The sequence below is a fragment of the Sus scrofa genome, chromosome 6 (genome assembly GCF_054392235.1).
Source record: "Sus scrofa isolate SSC_HxYL_T2T_F1_AM1 chromosome 6, Sscrofa_HxYL_maternal_Yorkshire_Landrace_v2.0, whole genome shotgun sequence".
Taxonomy (NCBI): domain Eukaryota; kingdom Metazoa; phylum Chordata; class Mammalia; order Artiodactyla; family Suidae; genus Sus; species Sus scrofa.
In genome coordinates, this window is record NC_139388.1 from 89707010 (window position 1) to 89729497 (window position 22488).

A 22488-nucleotide genomic window follows, 5' to 3' on the forward strand; every position below is an offset into this window, starting at 1 on the left:
TCTGGAAACAATCCCAGTCCCTAATGGACCTGGAGAAAGGGCTAGACAGTCAGAGGGGAACGACCACTGAAATCTGGGCAGAAGGACATCTGAGTGACTGATTACTTTACCAGTGCGGACCACGGATTGGGAAGTTGGGTTTACCAGTCAGACTGGCCCCTAATATTTGCGGAGCTATTTGGGGTCATGAGCGCAACTGTGTAAATATTTATAAGCTATAAATCAGTTGCATTCGAGTTCAAGCCTATTTCAAGCACCAACAGCTCCTTGCAGTGTGGGGGTGTGGGAGGGGCATAGGCTGCAAGTGGGAACTCCCCCACCTGGATCCAAGGAGGAGGGCAGGACTGGAGGGGAGCCAGAGCCAGTCCTAAGTGCAGGGCACTGGGCATCATTTACTAATTAAATCTACAAACACTTCTTACTCATGATCCTATTTCTTCCTCAAATCAGACTTGCAAGGTGAGTTTTACAAAATGCCAATTTTTCCAAGATAGAAAATGAGGTCAGAGAGGGAAACAGACTTGTCTACAGTCACACAGCTGGGAAGTGGTGGATGAAATTTTGAACTTCAGGGTCTATCCCATCTCTCCCAAGCCAAGCTGTGACCCCTGCTGGAAGCAGACCACTCCCTGGGCAACTAACTCATCCATTCACAGACCTGTCCTATGGCCTGAGGCCAGGGGCTTCAGCGGCTGCGGTTTCCCAGGAAGAGATGCCTTTGACCTGGGGCCCTCCTTTTATCTTTGCCCCCCAAAGTTGGGAATTGAATGGAGCAAAGGGAGGCGAAGGGCTGCTCTATGTCCATCTCACTCCTGGAGGCAGCATTAAAACTGGAATCAAATCCTGGTTCAAACTCTAAATTCACCCCATGACTCTGAGTCTCTGATTCCTCATTGGTAAAATGAAGATTTTAAAGTGGGCCTAATGAGTTCCTGCTGTCATGCTATAGGATCAGTTGTGTCTCTGAATCACCAGGACAGAGGTTTGATCCCAGCCCAGCACAGTGGGTTAAAGGATCTGGGGTTGCTGCAGCGGTAGAATAGGTCGAAACAGTGGCTCAGATATGACCCCTGTACCAGGAACTCCATATGCTTCAGGTGGCCAAAAAAGAAAAAAAAAAATTTTTTTAGGGCCACACCCAAGGCATATGGAGGTTCCCAGGCTAGGGGTCGAATAGGAGTTGTAGCTGCTGGCCTTCACCACAGCCACAGCAATGCGAGATCCAAGCCATGTCTGCAACCTACACCACAGCTCACAGCAACACTGGATCCTTAACCCATTGACCAAAGCCAGGGTTTGAACCTGCATCCTCATGGATGCTAGTCAGATTCATTTCCCCTGAGCCATGATGGGAACTCCTGAAAAAAAAATTTAATAAATAAATAAAAACAAAATGGGCATAAAAGGAGTTCCCACTGTGGCACAGTAGGTTAAGAACCAGACTGCAACAGCTTGGGTTGCTGTGGAGGCACAAGTTTGATCTCTAGCCAGGCACGGCAGGTTAAAGGATCCAGTGTTTCCACAGCCACTGCATAGGTCACTGCTGCCACTTGGATTCAGCCCCTGGCCTGGAAACTTCTGTATGCTGCGGGTGGGCCATGAAAAAAAAAAAAGTGTGGGGGGGTGCTAAGAGAAAAGGAAATTAAGAAAATAATCCCACTTGCAACACCATCAAAAAGAATAAAATACTTAGGAATAAACTTAACCAAGGAAGCAAAAGACTTGTACACTGAAAACTACAAAACATTGCTGGAAGGAATTAAGACACAAATAAATGGAAAGAACTGCTGTGTTCATGGATTAGAAGACTTATTATTATTTAAATGTCCATAGTACCCAAAGTGATCTATAGATTCAATGCCCTATTAAAATCCCAAGGGAATTTTTTGTAGAAATAGAAAAAAAAAAAAATCCTAGAATTCATACGGAATCACAGAGCACCCTCAAGAGTCAAAACGACCTTGGAGTTCCCATGATAGCACAGCAGAAACAAATCCGACTAGGAACCATGAGGTTGCAGGTTCGATCCCTGGCCTCACTCAGTGGGTTAAGGATCCGGCTTTGCCATGAGCTGTGGTGTAGTTTGCAGACGCAGCTCAGATCTGGCATTGCTGTGGCTGTGGCGTAGGCCAGCAGCTGTAGCTCTGATTGGACCCCTAGCCTGGGAACCTCCATATGCTGCAGGTGCAACCCTAGAAAAGGCAAAAGACACACACAAAAGAAGAGTCAAAACAATCTTGAGAAAAAAGAGCAAAGCTGGAGGCCTCACACTTTCTGAATTCAAAACATATTGCAAAGTACAATAGTCAAACAGTTTGGTATTGGCATCAAGATAGACATGCAGACCAATGGAACAGAATAGAGAGCCCAGAAATGAATCCTCACGTATATGGTCAAGTGAGCTTTGACAAGAGTACCAAGACTACACAATGAGGAAAGGGCAGTCTCTTCAACAAACAGCATTTGGAAAACTGGATGTCCCCATGCAAAAGCATGAAAATGGACCCTTACCTTAAACCACATACAAAAATTAACTTGAAATGGATTAAAGTCCTAAACGTAAGACTGGAAACTATGTTGTAAAACAACTATCTTTTAATTTTTAAAAAAGATTTTAAAAAAGAGACTGGAAACTATAAAACTCCTAGAGGAAAACACAGAGGGAAAGCTTCATGACATTGGAATAGGCAATGATAACTGGGGTAGATAACAAAAGCATAGGTAACAAAAGAAAAAAAAAAAATAGACATTTGGAACAATATCAAACTTAAAACCTTCTGAATATCCAAGGAAACAACAGAGTAAAAGGCAACCGATAGGATTGTAGAAAATATTTGCAAATCATATATTGGATAAAGGGTTAATATCCAGAATATATAAAGAACTCTTTCAGCTTAATAACAACAAAAAGCAACGAAAAAATGGGCAAGGGGCTTAAATGGACATTTCTCCAAAGAAGAAATACAACAAGCATATGGAAAGCTGCTCAGCATTGATAATCAGGGAAATGCAAATCACCACAATGAGACATCACCTCACACCCATTAGGATGGCCTCAATTGTAATGGCAGGAAATAGTTAAGTGTTAGCAGGATGTGTACAGACTGGAACACTTGCGCCCTGTTGGTGGGAATATAAAAGGATGAAGCCACTAGGGAAAACTATACCGTCATTCTTCAAAAAATTAAAAACAGAACTACTATATAATCTAGAAATCTTACACCTGATTTTGAAATTGAAAACATCCCCCAAAATTGAAAACAGGATCTTGAAGAAGTATTTGTACTCCCATATTCACAGCAGCACTATTTACAATAGCCAGGAGGTAGAAGCAACCTGAATATCCATCAAGAGATGAACAAATAAACAAAATGTGGTGTATATATATAATGGAATACTATGCAGCCTTTAAAAGGAAGGGAATCCTGGAGTTCCCATCATGGCTCAGCAGAAATTAATCCATGAGGTTGTGGGTTCGATCCCCAGCCACGCTCAATGGCTTAAGGATCCGGCATTGCCGTGAGCTGTGGTGTAGGCCAGCAGCTACAGTTCTGATTTGACCCCTAGCCTGGGAACCTCCATATGCAGTGGGTGCAGCCCTAAAATGATGGAAGACCAAAAAAAAAATTCTGCCTCTGCCACATCCTGGCCTCATGACCGTGGTTGAGCATATCATTCTCAGAGCCTCAGGTCCTTTGCCTATAAACAGAGCTGAAAATATTTCAAACACATGTCTCCCTGCATGGTATGAAGATTCGATGAATAATGTATGGAAAGTTCTCAGCACAATCCCAGGTATTCATGGTCAACAGCTCTAAAAAGCTGTATCTACAGGAAATCCAGACAATCTGCTGATCAGATTAGGCCAAATGTCTCTCAAAATAACACCAGTGTCATTGCAACGATTCACATCAAGCTCCCAGCTTGAAGACACCCATATCAGGCTTCTTGATCTATCATTAACCCTGAAAGCTTCCAGGAACCCGTCATCTTCTTATGGCAGCTGGGGACAGTTGGCAAAATACTATCAGCCAATTTGTGCCCAAGACAATTTCACCTCCAGGAGCCTCTGTTTACTGGTCTTTATAAAAAAACCAAACCAAAACAAACAAACAAAAACGACACAACAAATAATAATATTGCCTACCTCCTAGGGTTATGGAAAGAATTAAATAGAAAATACCTGATCCATAAAAAGAGCTCAGTGAATATTGGCTACCATTAGTCTTACTTCTCTACCAAAGAAAGAGTTAGAGGTTGGTCCTGTGACGTAACACATTACACTGCATCATAATGGTTATTGATTTCTCTTTCCTTCTGGTCTGGGAACGCCCTGTGTACAGGGCCTCAGGTCTCTCTCTCTCTCTCTCTCTCTCTCTCACACACACACACACACACACACCGTCCCTCATCCACCACTTCCGACCTCTCTCGCACCAGCCTCAGCTTAGATTCCCAGCCCTTAGATTCCCAGGGGCCATTAAAACACCATAGTTTAATCATTTCCCTCTGTGCATCTTAGCATTTATAACATAGAAACAATACCAACATTGATCTCACGGTACAGCTCTGAGGTTGAAGGCAGTTAAAGCTCTAAAATGCTTGCATATCTTTGAGGCTCAATAAATGAGTTACCTCCTCTTCTGATCTCATCTGTTGCTTGACCTGTTGCCCTGGCCTTCCCGCACCAAGTCCCCTCATGGAATGGTTTCATTACCATTTGTCCAGGGAGCAGAGGGATATAAGGGATGTTTTTTGGCGGGGGTGGGGGGAGTTTTGTGGGGTTTTTTGTGGTTTGTGTGTGTGTGTGTTTGCTTTTTTTTTTTTTTTTTTTTGCTTTTTAGGGCTGCACCTACGGCATATGGAGGTTCCAAGGTGAGGGGTCCAATCAGTACAGCTGCTGGCCTATTCCACAGCCACAGCAATGCAGGATCTGAGCCGCATCTGTGACCTACACCACAGCTCATGGCAACGCCGGATCCTTAACCCACTGAGCGAGGCCAGGGATCAAACCTGCATCCTCATGGATCCTAGTTGGGTTGTTAACCGCCAAGCCACAAAGGGAAGTCCATGAAGGGCATTTTAAGGGAGCAAGTATCCTGATCTCTGCACTAGGCTCCTCATGGTTTCCGGAACAAGGAGGCTAGCATCACGCCGGATGCATTTATTGGCAGATGAGTGGAGCTCTTTGTCTGGGGAGAGGTCAGGGACAGGGTTTAGGGCCCCAGAGATGGGGTGGCCTGGGTGCCAGAGTTTCCCAACTTTCTTTCTCACACAGGGCCCACCTGATCCCAGGTATGTGTATTACACTGATGAAACTCAAGTCTTGGCTCAGCTGGCCAAGCACATTCCCATGGAATTGGAGGAGCTGGAGCCTGGTGTGAGCCTCCTTCTGACTCCCAGATACCAAGACAGTATCTGTCTGTGAGTCACCCTCCCCCTTCCTGGCCTCCTGGAAGTCAGCCAGGGCAGGGAGGAGGGAGCAAGGAGGCACTTCTTCCTCTGGGCTTCCCCAGAAAGGGCACAACCCCCGTTATGCCAGGAACCACTCTGACATCTTTTGGGCGTAGTCCAAGGGAAGATGATGGGTAAAGGGCACAGGTCCGGATCTGCACCCGGCTCTGCTCTTTCCTCGCTGATCTTTGGCCCTCAGCCTCTCGTTCTTTAGCTGCAAAATGGTGATAATAAAACTTTCCTCACAGGGTAGCGATAAGTAAAATGAAGCAATGTATACATGTGATTCTTGCTCAATAACTGTGGCTCCTCTCTCCCTCTCAGAAAACGTTTGTTGAATGAATGAATGATCAAACAAATCAGCTGTATACACAGGCAGCTACATGACCTTCTTTGGAAGCTACAGCCAAGGGTGGCCGAAGAGAAATCATAGGAATTGCAATCAGAGGATCTGAGCTCTGGCCTCAGCCACGCCACCTATCACCTTGAGTGAGTCTCTTCCCAGCTGTGAGCCTTGGGACCTTTGTTTACTCGATGCCCCCAACCCCAGCTTCAAACACTGTTGTGAAAAGGAAGATTGTTGGGAGTGATAAAGGGTTTGGGAAACTGGGACTTGGGAAATTGAAATGGACTTTATAGACTGTAAAGGGATCTGCACAAAGATGTGACTTTCTTCTCTCTTTGAGCCATGAGCTCAACTCCAAACTCAGGCCCTGATTGTCTCCCACTTGTTGAATTAAGGTGGGGAGGGACAGCTCAGTGGTGGTCCTCTCTCCTCTGTCTCCGTCTCTCTCTCTCTCTCTCTCTCTCTCACGCACACACACATACACACACAAATTGGCTCTGGATTCTCTTTGGCTGAAGACACATGGGAAGAAGGGTTACCAACCTCTCGGCTGGTTTTGTTGAAGAGCATGCTTCTGAGAAGTGTTGGGCTATACCAGGCTGGTTGTACTCCAGGCACACGAGGATTTAGCCAGAGCCAAATCCCCAATCTACCCCCACACAACCTCAAGCACACATGCGCACGCGCACATGAAGTTACCCCAGAGACTTCTCTCCCCTCCAGCCAGGCTGCAAAGGAACCAAGAGCAGCTGGTCAGAAACGGGGGTCCCAAGGTTTGCCTTTCTGGAAACAGGCTCCACTCTGAAGCCGGACACACTCTTCCGGGACCTGTCAGGAAGTGCTTCCTGGCTATAAGTCAGCTATTGCCCGCTCCTGGACTGACCTGTGGAGAGCAGGGGAGGCCAGTATGGGAAAGGAGGGGCTGCCCCGGGAAAAGAGAGGCACCCCCTTCCCCTCAACAAGGGCATGTTCACAGGCCTGGGATAGGGAGGAGGAGGTCTCTCCATAAAAGTCTCCCTATAGGAGTTCCCATAGTGGCACAGTGGTTAACGAATCCGACTAGGAACCATGAGGTTGAGGGTTCAATCCCTGGCTTTGCTCAGTGGGTTAAGGATCCAGCATTGCCCTGAGCAGTGGTGTAGATTGCAGATGCGGCTCGGATCCCACATTGCTGTGGCTGTAGTGTAGGCTGGTGGCTATAGCTCTGATTAGACCCCTAGCCTGGGAACTCCATATACCGCGGGAGCGGCCCTAAAAAAGGCAAAAAAAAAAAAAAAAAGTCTCCCTATAAAGGGATAAGTAGGATCCCAGCCTCTTATCACACACACACATACACACACACAAACACACACTGGCAGTCAGGAGCAGAAACTCAACCCTGGAGGCACATTTTGTCATTAGAGCCATACTGTGACTCTCTTATTCAAATCTTCATTGGGCAGATGAGGAAATTGAGGCCCAGAGGAGAGAAAGGATTAGGGCAAGGTGACAACAGTATTGAAGGCAGAGCTGGGCTCAGATGCTGAGCCTCTGGCTCGCTGTTCATCTTCTTCTAAGTACAACATCCTACTTTACCATTTACTATTCATTTCATATCGCAAGATTATATGACATGCCAAACTCTGAGCAAGGATGAGGCTGAGACAAGGAACAAAAAACTCCTCCTCCTTGAGGCAATGACGGTAAGAACTGTAGTGTTAGTATCAGCAGTAAGACACTGACTCCCGCTCTTGCAGCATCCTACAATTGACGAAGCATTTTCTCATCCTCTTAATTCACCCTCCCTATAAACCCACAGTTCTGTTTTGTTTTTTCCTCTTTTTTGGCTGCCCCATGGCATATGGAGTTCCCAGACCAGGGATCAGATAGGAGCCAAAGTTGGCCTTACCTATACCACAGCTGTAGCTACAGCAACGCTGGATCCTTTAACCCACTGTGCTGGGCCGGGGATGGAAACTGCGTCCTGGCACTGCAGAGATGCCACTGATCCTGTTGCACCACAGCAGGGACTCCACAAACCCACAATTTATTTTTTTTTCTTTTTTTTATAGGGGAAAGAGCGAACGCAGTCCCCCACTACCACAAATTATGCAGTCGAGTTTCCCACATGTGGGGAAATCGCAGGGGTCAGCACATCCGAGGTGCAATGGATGAGCCTCGCCCTGGGAAAACCACCTACTCGATCATGGTATCTCCCCCGCCAGGTAAGTATACAAACCCACAATTTAAAGGAAGAAAGTGAGGATCCTGAGTGGCTCAAAGTCCCAGCTTATAAGCAAAAGCTGACACTAAAACCCAGTGCCCACCTCAGGCCCAGGGCTATCTCTTCACCTTTGGAGCCGACTTCTTTCCTTGGCTGGGTTGTTAGTACCTAAAAGCAAGGTGCTTTTGCTTCCCTAGCACCTCACCTCCCAACTCACACAAACACACACACACACACACAAAGCACTTGGAACACAGTTGCATATGCAGTCAGAACTAAATCAGAGCTGCCTGAGTGCTTGAGAAGAGGCTCTGCTGGTTCCCTCATTCTTTACAGTGAGCCAGTGTCGGGGCAGCAGCCACACCCTGCACATCTGGACCTCCTGCCCTTGACAGACAAGGTACCAGCCTGTGTTCTGTCCCTACCACCTCACGGGGGAAGCAGGTTTGGGGCCAGCCCTTTGTGCCAGCAACCTGAGTATCTTCATTAGCACCACCGCCACTGCCACCACCCCACAACTCCCAGGAAAACCCAGTATCTAGTGAATTCCTAAGTACCCAGCCCTGTACCAGACTTTTTACCTCTCCTGACCATCCTGCTTGGGAGATGACATTGTCCTCATTTGACAGTTTAGGAAACTGAGGTGCAGACCTGGGGGTGTGACATGGCCACAGTAGATGATAAAGTAGATGCCGATAAAGCAGATGCATCCAGCTCCCTGAGTTCTAGGTAGCACCCTCTCATCACCATCACCCACTCACAGGGAAGTCTGAGGTCACTTCAGTACGGCCTTGGCCTCAGAAAATCAGAGAAGGGAACAGTGAGACCCTGGGAACCTTTGGTCACTTGGACCCAAGGAAGATGCCAAACAAGCTCTTAAAAATAGAAGGACTTGTCTGCTTAGGCACAGTCTAGAGACATGAACTTGGCCTCCTGAGGATGTTTTCACATGCCTCCCCCTTGCCCGGCAGGGTGGGGACCCCTCCTTACCTGTCTAGAGGCAGCAGCTGCCACTGCGAGGTCTGAGTTTCTGTGTCCGCAGCCCCTGGCTCCGTGCTGCTGTCCGGAATTGCAGAAGTGAGGAAAGAGCACAGCACTGCCAAGTCACCCCCTGGAGGAAATGCTGTGACCCCAGCCCCCCCCAACAGATGCCACAGGAACCTCAGAGTTGTGTCACCCAGGCACCAGGCTCCGAGGGCTCTTGAAGAGCCAGGGGCACAGTGGGGTGTGGACAGTTGGCCACCCAGCAGGCTGAAGAGCTGGGAGGAGACAGAGAAGAGCAGAGAGGGAGAAAGAGGGGAGAGAGGTGTCCTCGAGAAAGAGAGAGAGGTGCAGAGTGAGGATGAGGAGAGAGGAGGTGTGGGTGAGAAAAGAGAATAAGAGTCAGGGGGAAACGAGAGCTGGAGGGAGAGAGACCCAGGGAGAGACAGACGGAGATAAACTCAGAGAGACAGCATGAGAGGAAGGAGGTGAGGATGAAAACCAAGAGCGTTACAGAGAGAAAGATGCGATTGACAGTGAGAGTGCCTGTGTGTGCATGTGTGTCTGTGCGTGTGTGTGTCTGTGCAGGAGGGTGAGAGCGAAAATGAAAGGGAGAAACAGAAGGAAGGAAGAGGCAGCTGGAATATAAAAGCATGAGAAGGGAGGAGCTCAGAAGAGCTGTTCTGGTCAGCGGCTCCCCTGGTGAGCAAGGAGCACCAAGCCCATGGAACCGATGGGGACAGAGCTATGCAGCGCTGGCACTGCAGAGGAGGAACGGTCATAAGACCCTGGGCGGGAATTTGGCAGTGATTGAGTTAGTAGGAATAAGTGGGGGTGAGTAGGTGTGGGCAACTGAGAGGGTGAACACAGGTGAGAGATGGGCCCAGTCCTTTTACCCACTCATTCATTCAGCCAATAAATGTTTACTGAGCCCCCTCTGGGCACGACAGTGACCACTAAGGAAGCAGGTCCCTCAGCGGTCAGCCAATCCAACAGCCTCCTACACAGGGCGGGAAGCAGGCCCAGATAGGACCAGGGCCCCACAGCAGGCAGGCGCAGAGCAGAGCTGCGAGTACAGGCTCCTGCTCCCCTTGCAGGGTCTGACCTCAGCCCCACCCTGGGTGTCTGGACTAGTTCCCTCCGGCTCCCTGGGACCTCACTGCTCTTCCTTGCCAAAGCCAAAAATAAGGAGTTGTGGCTCAGCAGTAATGAACCTGACTAGTAACCATGAGGATGGGGGTTCCATCCCTGGCCTTGCTCAATGGGTTAAGGATGTTGCCACGAGCTGTGGTGTAGGTCACAGATGCAGCTCTGATTCAACCCCTAGCCTGGGAACTTCCATATGCCCCAGGTACAGCCCTAAAAAGAAAAAAAAAAAAAAAAAAAAAAAAAAAAGCCAAAAATGGTTCTCAAAGGACAAACTACCCTTAACATGTCCTGAAAAACTAGAGCCAAATATCTGCCCCCTCTCCCAGCTCCACCCATCACACACAGGCTGACACACTCAGACCACTTATGCACATGACTTTTGCATGCTCACGCACACTCAGTACACACCATCATGCAGAGACACGCAGTCACAACTGCATGCCCTCACTCACCTGCACGCCCTCACTCACCTGCACACTCGCAAGCTCAAGTGCTACAACCGTCACCCCCTCACTCATACCTGCCCAGGGTCACATCCTTCCTCCTGCTCATTCATACACTCTTCTCAGATCCCAACATGTGGCTCGAGCCTCCTGGAAGGGACTTTGAAAAGGCCCAGGGTGGTCCTTCCCCTCATCTCCCTTGGAGGTCTTTTGAGACTTGAGCCCCTTGAGATCCGAGAGAACATGGTGGTCCGTTCATCACATTTAACCTTCGTGCAAACCGGCCACCTGAGCCGATGCCCTAGCTCTGCTCCCCAACCCAAAGCCTCTTTCCCCAAAGTGGCTTCACCTTCGGGACATGGCGGGACCTTGACCACAGACCTGAGGACACCTGGCTCAACTTCAGGCTCACACCAGATTGTTTGTTTGGTTTTCATTTTTGGCTGCCCCGCGGCATATGGAGTTCCTGGGCCAGGGATCATATCCGAGCCACAGTTTCAACCTAAGCCACAGCTGCAACAATGCCAGGTCCTTAACCCACTGTATCAGGCCAAGGCTTGAAATTTTGACCCAGCACTCCCAAGACACCGCTGATCCTGTTGTACCACAGCAGGACTCCTCACGCCTGCTTTTCATTCGTCCCTTACGTACGTGCAGGAAGCAGTTATATATATAGTTCGGCACCTCTTTGAGATTATCGATAAGCAGGGCAGGTAGTCAGGCATTATTATCTACATTTTACAGATGAGGAAACTGAGGTTGAGTGCCCCCTCTCACGCCCACATCCATTCTGTTAGCAACTCCGTCGGTTCTACTTTAAAATATATCCAAGTCTGAATCTAGTCAAGCCTTTAGATCCAACCTTCAGTTTGCAGGAAACACAGATGACAGAGGAACAAATGAAAGAACTTTTCAAGAAAGTGATGAGCAATATCCAGAGTGCAAGACAAGGACATTTCGACAGGACGACGGATCCAGTTCCTTCAACAGATCAATCACATGGGGGAGAAGTGGGGAAGGGATTGTAATCTAGGAATCTCTAGATAAAGAGAGATGTAAGAGATGAAAATTAAACGCAACCTGTGTGGCACCTGGATCAATCAAATCAGCTGTAAAAAGGCATATGTGTCAGTCAGGGTCCTGGAAACGTGAGCAATCTGAGGATGGAGGAACTCCTTAAAGAGATGTGGGCAGGGCCAGAGGACCAAAAGGAACAACGAAGTAGGCCAACACTGCCAAGAATGGGATGTCCTTTTCATCTGGGGCTGAGGAGAGGGAGCAGTTACTGGAACCCAAAGAGGGTAGCCATCTGGAGAGGGCTGCCTGGCAAGAGCTGTGACCTTAGGTAGGAAATTGCAGCTGATCCTCCATGACCAGGCAGAGAGGGAACCAGGAAATAAATACCCACATCTCTCTCTTCCTCTACCCTCTAATGTCTTACCAGTTCCTCCCACTGGCTGAGCCCAACCAGAGGAAGGGGAGATGGATAATGCAGTCCAGACAGATCAGTGCCCAGTGAGCACAGAGTACCCCCTGGAGAAGGGTGGAGAGTGGATCTGGAGGGGAGACAGTTTTCCTGGACAGACATTGGAGAAAGTGAGGGAGAATTTATTATGGACAGGCTTTGAGATGGTTCTAAGGAATTTTACTAGGTTAATTACCTAAATTAATTGTACTAGGTGATAATAGTGGTGTGGTTATATAAGAAAATGTTCATATATAGAGAAATATTTAGGGATGAAATTGCAGGGAACTGCTTTAAAATATTACAGTAAACTAAGGAGAGAGAGGAGAAAGAGAAGGGAGGAGAAATGAACGATTGAAGGAAGAAAGAGAGAGGCAAAATACTGAATCTAGGGAACAGGTATTGCATAGGCTGAAAAATGGCCCTCAAAAATATCAGGTCCCAGGAGTTCCTGTCACAGCTCAGTGGTAACGAACCTGACTAGAATCCACAAGAACGCAGTCTCAATCCCTGGCCTCCCTCAGTGGGTTAAGGATTCGATGCTGCCATGAGCTGTGGTGTAGGTTGCAGACGTGGCTCAAATCTGGCGTTGCTGTGGCTGTGGCATGGGCTGGCAGATGTGGCTCTGATTCAACCCCTAGACTGGGAACTTCCATATGCTACAGGTGAGACATTAAAAAGAAAAAAAAAAAGTTGATATGATATTGGAATTCTGGCCTCCAGAAGTGTTAAGAAAATAGATGTGTGTTGTTTTAAGCTGTCAAGCTTGTGGTCATTTGTTACAGGAGCTATAGGAAACTAATACCAGGATTTATAATACTGTTCCCTCTGTTTTTTGTGTGTTTGGAAACTTTTCTGATGAAATTGCACGTGCTCAATTCACAACACTACCTATGTAATAGTCTTGCTAAGTAAAGAGAAACAGAATCTGCAAGTTAAGCTACCAGTTTACAGGAAATGTAGAAGAGGAACAGATCATAGGAATACACTCAGCAAACTCAGACCAGAGTAAATGCACAGAACAAACAAACTGGTTCCTTCAAAAAATAAATTATAAGGGAGGAAGATGATGATGGAAGAACCTACAGATTAAATGAGAATTAAGAGGCACAGCCACCCAATTGTTATGTAGGGGCCTTTTTTGGATCCCGACCTGACCTCATCCCTGACTTCTTACCCTCCGATGCCCGTTCTAGTCACACCAGCTCTCCTGTTCTCCCGCAACACACCAGACATGCTCCTGCCTCAAGCTTCTCCACCTGCTGTCCTCTCTGCCTGGAACACTCTTCCCCAGACACCCAGGGTTCAGGTCTTGACTCAAAGCTATTTTCTCAGTGCCATCTTTCCTAATAATCCAAACAAACTGCAGCTATCTCCTGACATGACCCAGGCCCCTACCTTGCTTGATATTTCTCCACAGCAAATATCACTACCTTGTGATATTCGTTATTACATCTGATATACCACACATTTTATTTTCTTGCTTTGCTCATTATCTGTTCCTTGAGAGCAGGGATTTGTTTGTTGACTACTGTATCCCACTACCTGGAGCACTGTCCAGCACATTGTAGGTGCCCGTTGATAAAGGTTTTTTTATTATTATTATTGTTATTTGTCTTTTTCCCTTTTCTAGGGCTGCTCCCGCGGCATATGGAGGTTCCCAGGCTAGGTATCTAATCAGAGCTGTAGCCACCGGCCTACACCACAGCTCACGGTAACGCCGGATCCTTAACCCACTGAGCAAGGCCAGGGGTCGAACCCTCAACCTCATGGTTCCTAGTCGGATTCGTTAACCACTGCACCACGACGGGAACTCTGATAAAGTTTATTGAATGAATGAGTGAGGTTAGAAGAAAGGAAGTGACTTATCCAAGATAACAAAGCCGGTAGGTGGCAGAACCGGAATTAGGGTCCAGATGCCCTAAACGCTAGTTCAGTCCTGCACAGCTGTTATAAAGGCTTTGGTAAATTTCAGCCCTGGAGCTGTCCTTCACTCAGAGGGACGTGGATGCTTCACTTCTGTGATCGGTCCTTTTCTCATCTATAAATAGAGGGTAATTCAGGAGGAGGAGTATCAGAGAGTAAAGAGCGTGGGTTTAGGATCAAAGAGACTCGAATTCAAATCTCGACTGCCACCAATGCTCTGTGTGAATCTGGAAAAGCCAATTTACCTCTTCAAGCCTCAGTTTCATAATCTGCAGACTGTGACTACCATAAGTACGTCATTCTGTTGGGAGGAATGTGAGGCCCCAAAAGGTTATGAAGATTGGAGAGGAAAAGCAAAACTGTCACCTTCACTTGCAATATGATTGTTTACATAGAAAAATGAAAGCAATTCCATGGACAAATTATTAGAACCAGTAAAAGACTTCAAGATTTCTTGTTTGTTCGTTTAATGGAAGTTCCCAGGGCTAGGAGTCGAATTGGAACTAAAGCTGCTGGCCTACGCCACAGCCACAGCCACACTGGATCCAAGCCACATCGGTGACCTACGCTGCAGCTTGGGGCAATGCCGGATCCTTAACCACTGAGTGAAGCCAGGGATTGAACTAGAATCTTCACAGATGCTATGTCAGGTTCTTAACCTGCTGAGCCACAACAGGAACTCCAAGATTTCTGACTATAAAATCAATGTATAGGAGTTCCCACTGTGGCGCAGTGGTTAATGAATCCAACTAGAAACCATGAGGTTGCGGGTTCGATCCCTGCCCTTCCTCAGTGGGTTAAGGATCTGGCGTTGCTGTGAGCTGTGGTGTAGGTCACAGACACAGCTCGTATCCTGCGTTGCTGTGGCTCTGTCGAAGGCTGGCGGCTATAGCTCCAATTAGACCCCTAGCCTACTGTGGCATATGGGAACCTCCATATGCCGCAGGTGCAGCCCTGGAAAAAGACAAAAAGACTAAAAATAACTAAATAAATAAAATCAATGTATAAAAAATCAATCATCTTCCTATAAACAAGAAATAAACAGAAAATGTCATTTTAAAGACACAATTTACAATACCAAGAAAACTATTTTGGCAAATTTTTTTTTCCAAAGATGTGCAAAGTCTTGATGGAGGAAACTATAAAATCATTGAAAAATAATTAAGGAGTTCCCACTGTGGCACGAGGTCAGTGGTGTCTTGGGAGCACTGGGATGAAAGCTCAATCCCTGGCCCTGTAGAGTGGGTTAAGGATCTGGTGTTGCCGCAGCGGTCACAACTGTGGCTCAGATCTGATCCCTGGCCTGGGCACTCCATATGCTGCTAGGTGGCCAAAAAAGAAAAAGAAAGAAAAGTAATTAAAGAACTAGATAAATGGGTAGATGTAATATATTCATGCATGAGACTGTCAATATCATAAAGGTACAAATTCTCGCCAATTTAATCTATAAATTCAGTGCCAGTCCAATCAAAATCCCAATAGAGGTGTTCCCATCGCTCAGCGGTTAGCGAACCCAACCAGCATCCATGAGGATGCAGGTTTGATCCCTAGCCTCGCTCAGTGGGTTAAGGATCCAGCGTTGCTGTGAGCTATGGTGTAGGTCACAGACATGGCTCGGATCTGGTGTTGCTGTGGCTCTGGCATAGGGCAGTGGCTACAGCTCCGACTAGACCCCTAGCCTGGGAACCTCCATGTGCCGTGGGTGCGGCCCTAAAAAGACAAAAAATCAAACAAAAAAATTCCAGCTGGTGTAAAGACCTAACTATGAAAAGTGAAATAGAAAAAAATTGGGGGAGAAAATAGAGGACAAAATCTTTACAATCTAAGCATCAGGGAAATTTTCTTAAATTAAGACACAGAAATTGTAAGTAACAAAGAAAAGTTGGATAAATAATACCATATAAATTTTAAATCGTATACATTGGAAGTTCCCTGGTGGTCTAGTGGTTAGGACTTGATGCTTTCACCACTGTGGCCCAAGTTCAGTTTCTGGTCTGGGAACTAAGATCTCACATCAAGCCCCTGCATGCCTTAGCCAAAAAAAAAGAACTGTGTGCATCAAAAGATACTTGAGTTTTTAGGGAGTTCCTGATGTGGCACAGTGGGTTAAGGATCTGCAGCCGCTCCAGTCCTGCACTGGGTTAAGGATCCAGGATTGTCACTTCAGTGGCTCAGGTCTCTGCTATGGCATGGGTTTCATCCCTGGCCTGTGAAATTCCACATGTCTTGAGTGTGGCTGAAAAAACAGAAAAACAGATACAGAAAGAAGTAGCCAATTTACAAAAGAAAAAGCCTGAAGGCCAAGAAACAAAAATCCGGGCAACATTTCAGAAAATCAAGGGTTCCAGTTAAAACAGCCAATCACTAGACTGGAAAAAAATGAAAGTCTGCCAGTTCCAAGTACTAGGAAGGATGTAGAACAATGGAAACTCTCATCACACTGCTAAAAAGAGACTACAACAATGGAAACTCTCATCGCACTGCTAAAAAGAGACTACAAATGCACCACCATTTTCAAAGTTAATTCCAATAAAGTTGAAAATGTGCATTCTTCTTAGGTACACACTGGAAATACTAATATTTGTATGTTTCAGAATCCCTGGTGGCCTAGTGGTTAAGGACTCTGCATTGTCACTGCTGTGGCTTAGGTTCAGTCCCTGGCCTGGAAACTTTTGCATGCTGTAGACAGGCAAGAAAAAGAAAAGAGGGGTTGGGGGAGTTTCCATTGTGGCTCAGCAGAAACAATCCAACTAGCATCCATGAGGTTGTGGGTTCAATCCCTGGCCTCGCTCAGTGGGTTAAGAATCCAGCATTGCCATGAGCTGTGGTATAGGTCGAAGATGCAGCTCAGATCCTGCATTGCTGTAGCTGTGGTTTAGACTGGAAGCTGCAGCTCCAATTTGACCCCTAGCCTGGGAACCTCCGTATGCTGAGGGTGCAGCCGTAAAGGTGCGGCCCTAAAAAGCCAAAAAAAAAAAAAAAAAAAGTAAAAAGTATATACCTACAACATAATCCTGTACATATGTTAAAATGAACAGAGCTACATGTAATTATATAGACAGTAAACATAATGCTAAACTAAAAAAGCAAGTTTCAGGAGGATAAATATAGCATGATATTTTTAAATACGATTAAAATTTTTAAATATTATTATTATTGGTAGACACAATACATAGGCATCAATATGTAACGACAAAGATTTGGATCATGATTAATTACCTCTGGAGAGACAGGGAGGGAACAGGATTAGTGAGGATACACGGGAGACTTCTATTATATCTGTAATATTCTACTTCACTCAGAGCAGGTGCATTGGAATTTATAATACATTTTTATATATGTAAAACCTGAGCCTGAGATTTGGCAAGATAATTTGGAGAATGAGAAGTCAAGAAAGTGCCACATCATAGATCAAGATTTGCTATAAAGCAGTTCCCACAGTGGCTCAGCAGAAACGAATCCAACTAGTATCCATGAAGATGAAGGTTTGAACCCTGGCCCGAATTTCCATGAGCTGTGGTGTAGGTCACAGATGCGGCTTGGATCCTGCATTGCTGCAGCTGTGGCTTAGGCCAGCAGCTACAGCTCCGATTCAACCCCTAGCCTGGGAACCTCCACATGCTTTGGGTGTGGCCCTAAAAAGACAAAAATAAAAATAAAAAAATTTTTTTAATTAGAAAAAAAGATTTACTGTAAAGTCACAGTAATTAAGATAGGATGGTGAGGAGTTCCCCGGTGGCCTATCAGGTTGAGGATCCAGCACCACCATAGCTCAGGTCTCCAATGTGGCACAGGTTCGATCCCTGGCCCAGGAAGTTCTGCATGCCATGGGCACTACCAAAAAAAAAGATAGGATGGTATAAGCACAAGAATAGCCAAACAGTGCGAATGAACAGAATAGAAAAAGAATCACTGGAGGAGGGGGATTACTACAAAAGCACAGACCTCAGAGCCCCCAAGTCACTCGGGCAGCAGCTTCATTCTGACAGCCGAGACTGAGGTGGCCCTGATGCTCAGCTATCCTAAATCCTCTCTTAATCCTCCTCCTCAAAACCTCAGTTTCTCTCTCTGACTCTCTCTCTTTCTCATTTCCTTTTCCTCCCTCAGATTCTAGGGATCAGAATCCCAAATCTGCCACTTAACAACGGGGGCCCCTGGAGCCTCAGATTCTTCCTCTGTAAAGCAGGGATGACACCTCCAACCTTACCAGGGAATTAGGTCTAAGGACAGTGCCAGCGGCTCCTCCTCATTCTCCTCCCCTCTCCTTCACGTCCTCTGGTTCGGGCTGAGTCCCACCTGCCTCCCGTCTCCAGCCTGGGCACACCTGAGACAGCAAAGTGAGAAGCTCTCCCCTTCCTGGGCTGGATCCTGAAAGGAAGCCTCAGGAGTGTGGTGGGGCCCCCAGGGGGTATGAGATTGGGGACAGAAAATCCAGGTCCAGGGGACTCAGGGCAGGGGGTCTCCCTGAGGATTTAGGGCAAAAGAGGATTTAGGTTGGAAGGAGCCCTAGACTCTCCAGCCCGCCCCTCACCTGGGCAGACAGGCAACTGCCTGTGTGTCCAGGCAGGGGGAGGGGACAGGATGCCCCCAGAGCCTGCACACTGCACTTGGAAGCTCGGTAGTTTTCTTTTTCTTTTTTTTTTTTTTTTCTTTTTTAGGGCTGCACACGTGGCATATGGAGGTTCCCAGATCGAATCCGATCTGCAGCATAGCCACAGCAACTTGGGATCCAAGTCATATCTGCGACCTACACCACAGTTCACGGCTACGCCGGATCCTTAACCCACTGAGAGAGGCCAGGGATCAAACATGCGTCCTCATGGATGCTAGTTGGGGTTGTTACCGCTGAGCCACTTGGAAGCCTGGAATGCTTACTGCTAGAGTTCCCTGTGGCAGTTGTTACAAGAGAGACCTCCAAGGGGTAATCCAGGTCCCTCCAGAGAGCGAGACTAAGGATCAGAGAGCGTCTTTTCACCAGGCATTCTTTTACATCTACTGAATCTTTAACTTGTTCATTGGTTACCTCTTTAAAAAAATAAAATATTAATAAATAAATAAGAGATGGAATCTGAGGTCAGACTTACCTAGGTCTAAATCCCACTGCTCTCTCCTGGCTGTGGCATATCAGGCAAGTTTGTTAACCTCTCTGAGCCTGTATCGAAACAGCTCTATTTTATAGTTGTAAAATGACTCATAAAATGTATCATATAATAAAATAAGGCTTACAAAAGCATTGAGCTTGATGTCTGACCCACGGCAGCCATGTGATGTGTAGTTAGCTTTTTTATTATTATTATCAGCTTTTGTGGAGTCCCAGAGCCATTAGAAATCAGCACTCAGACAGCTAGGAGAGGGGACCCTCCCTCTGTGATGTGGCCAGGACCCCCAGCTCTGCTCCTGGCTGACCCCCCATGCACAAGCAGGATCCAGAGGGAAGGGTGAGAAGTGGGGATGGTGCCACTGACTGGGTCCCAGCCCCTGCCCAGGCTGAGTACCACCCAAGGGTCCTGGGGACGTGTGTATGTGTGTGTGTGTGTGTGTGTGTGTGTGTGTGCGCGTGTGTGTGTGTGTGTGTGTGTGTGTGTGTGTAGACATATGTTAGTGTGTCTTTGTAGAGTAGGTTTGTTTGCTGTGAGTGGAGGGTCTTCATGCCTGTGCCTGTTGTGTCCTGCAAGGGTTCATGTGGTATGTGTTTCAACACTATTGTACACGTTGTTTGTCTGTAAAGATGTGTGTTTCGTCCTGTGGGTAACAATATCCATCCCATGAAGGGATATTGTGTCAACTGTGACACATGTGTATTGTAGGTAGTGCGGGCTCATGGGTTGGATCAGTGGAGGTCAAGCTCTGTTGTACAATGGGGAAGGGCTGTGAACCATGAACTGTGTTTGTGGGAGATGTGTGAAGGAACGCCAGGTCTGTCGGTGACCATATGTGTTAACTGTGAGGGGTGAACGGATGTGTGCTGTGTCTGTGAGAGAGGAAAGGGGTTGTGTGTATGCGAGGAGGTGCTGATGGGAGGGAATCAGGCATAACCGAGCTCTGCGCACCCCTCCAGAGCCGGACCAGCCCCAAGGATCCTGCAGAGCAGCCAGACAAAGCAGCCGAACCTGGCCTTCTCACCCAGGCCGCTAGCCTCTTACCTGAGAAATTGCAGGGACAGTGGTCCAGGAGGTGACAAAGAGGCTGAGGTCGGGGCCGCTGAGAGCATGTTTCCTGGATGGTTCCTTCGGAGAACTCAGGAAGTGGGGCTGGGAATGGGGAGGAGGCAGAAGGCAGAAGGCAGGCCCAGACCCAGGTGTGTGACTCACTTCAGCTCCAATCCCCGGTGAGCAGTGACGGATAAAGAACTAGGGGAGGGCTGCCTGCAGGGTGGGCCAGGCACCAGGCCAGGAAGCCAGCTCCTTGGGTGGGGCCCCAAACACAAGATCACCAGGAATACTCACATCCAGCAGGGAGTGTCTCTCTCTCTCTCTCTGCACGTTAGCTCGGCCAGTAACACAGGGCTGATCCATCCAAGGCAAAGCCCCTCTGAGAGGAAGGGCTGGGCCTGGGCTGGCAGAGGAGGGAGGAGTGGGTCCCTGGTCTGAGGGAAAAAGGGCCCTGACCTAGGGAAGGTCCCAGCCCTGTCCTCAGGAGCCCCCAGTCTAGAGAGATGGGAAAGGGACACAGCCCTATCAGGAGCCTGAGCATCTGGGGATGCTGTCCCAACTCCAGTGAGCTCCATGCTGCTGGACAAGACCCAAAGCTGGGAGTTCCCATGGTGGCTCAGCAGGTTAAGACCCTAACTAGTATCCAGGAGGATGCAGGTTTGATCCCTGGCCTCACTCAGTGGGTTAATAAGGATCTGGCATTGCCATGAGCTGTGGTGTAAGTTGAAGATGTGACTTGGATCCCGCGTTGCTGTGGCTATGATGTAGGCCAGCAGCTGTAGCTCCAATTCGATCCCTAGCCTGGGAACTTCCATATGCCATGGGTGTGGCTCTAAAACAAACAAACAAACAAAAAACCCAAAGCAGCTTTCAGAAGATTCCCATCTGAGGGGACACACAGCCAGTCTTGCCCACAGGAAGCTTCTGCCCCATGGGTATGAGATAGCCTGTCCTGCCCACAATTGCCCCCAACCAAGGAGGAGCCTGTCTTGAGGGATAAGAAGTCTATTAGGAAAGAGAAAATTCTGGCTCTGGAAGCCAGCCCCTTGTGAGGGGAGATACAGCATCCCGGCCCTCAGGAGCCCCCTGTCTGAGGGAGAGGACAGCCCACTCTGACGAGTGCCCACTCTGACCATGGCGAAGCACCATAGTTCTCTCAAAGCCTAGGACAGTGCCTGGGCTCCAGCTTCGTGGGTTCTGGGCTGAGAGCTACTCCTTGTCTCCACCTCCCCCCACCACCCGACCTCCAGGACATAGCGAATTGGGCTTAGCAGGAAACAGAGAAAAGCAAGCTGGGCCCTGACATAGGTGGACATTCTCAAATACCAGCTCTAAGAACCCACAAGACCGAGGTCTGACCACCGCCTCTGATCTTCAGCTAGAGCGCGCCATTGAGCATCTTGGAGCCTCGGGTTCATTTCCGGGTCAGAAACAGGCGCTCATACTCCCTCCGTTATGCCTGGCGTGACATCGGCGCATATTAGGAACTCAGTAAGTGAAAATCGCTCTATTTACCCAAATTCCTACCTCCTGTTCCAGAAGTGGGGGTCAAATTCTTTCTCCATATGAGACTCAGTTGGAGAACTTGTTTAAAATGTGCATTTAAAAAAAAAAAAAGTAGTTCCCCTTGCCACTCAGCGGTAATGAACCCAACTAGTATCCATGAGAACTTGGTTTAGATCCCTGGCCCCACTGAGTGGGTGAAGGACCCGGCGTTGCCATGAGCAGCGGTGTAGGTCGCAGACGCAGCTTGGATCCCGAGTTGCGATGGCTGTGGCGTAGGCAGGCAGCTGCAGCTCTGATTCAACCTCTAGCCTAGGAACCGCCATACGCTGCGGGTGTGCCCCACCCCTCCCCCCCCCAAAAAAAAACGGGTTCTCAGATTCCACTCCAAGTGACAATCAGTGCTGGTGATAGGGCCCAGGAAGTGAATAAGCACCAGGTGATTCCAAGGTAGGAGGCCCATGTTGCAGAGCAGACTTGGAGGGAGGCCAGAGGAAGCCAGGGACTGGGCAAAGGGAAGCCCATTACCTAAAGGCTCCTTAGCTACGCTCACCTGCCCTGAGTCACAAGTGAAGGGTGAGGATTTGGGCATCTCTGGTAGAATTCCAAGCTCTACCCAGCCCATTCGTGCCTGCCTGATGTTCCAGAGCTGGCTGGGTTAACCCAGGACCTTGTTAAAGATGCAGACATCTGTCTCTTCCAGCCTGAATCCTAAATCAGAACCTTCAGAGACCAGAGAAATGTTTTTCTACAAGTTTCCCAAATGTCCTCAATCTTCTGCTCTTCCACCCAGTTCTTGGAGCAGGAACCACCCTGCTGGAGGAGAAGCAGGGAGGGAGAAATACCCACTCTGTACCCTGCTAAGG

The 22488-nt window shown here is 47.8% G+C and overlaps 1 protein-coding gene and 1 non-coding gene across 4 annotated transcripts in view; both read right to left on the reverse strand.

Annotated features, from left to right (window-relative positions):
• The window catches only part of PTAFR (platelet activating factor receptor), a 37113-nt gene extending 16806 nt beyond the window's left edge, over positions 1–20307 (reverse strand). Inside the window, exons 1-2 of one of the 3 annotated variants that reach the window (XM_021095662.2) lie at positions 20111–20307; positions 19052–19119 (exon numbers count right to left, since the gene is read on the reverse strand). The gene's annotated coding sequence lies outside the window, so the exon portion shown is untranslated. 3 annotated transcript variants of the gene reach the window in all.
• LOC146402626 (U1 spliceosomal RNA) lies at positions 7849–8012 on the reverse strand. The gene has a single exon (XR_014808746.1). It is a non-coding gene; the product is annotated as a U1 spliceosomal RNA (small nuclear RNA).
• Positions 20308–22488: the final 2181 nt, after the last annotated feature.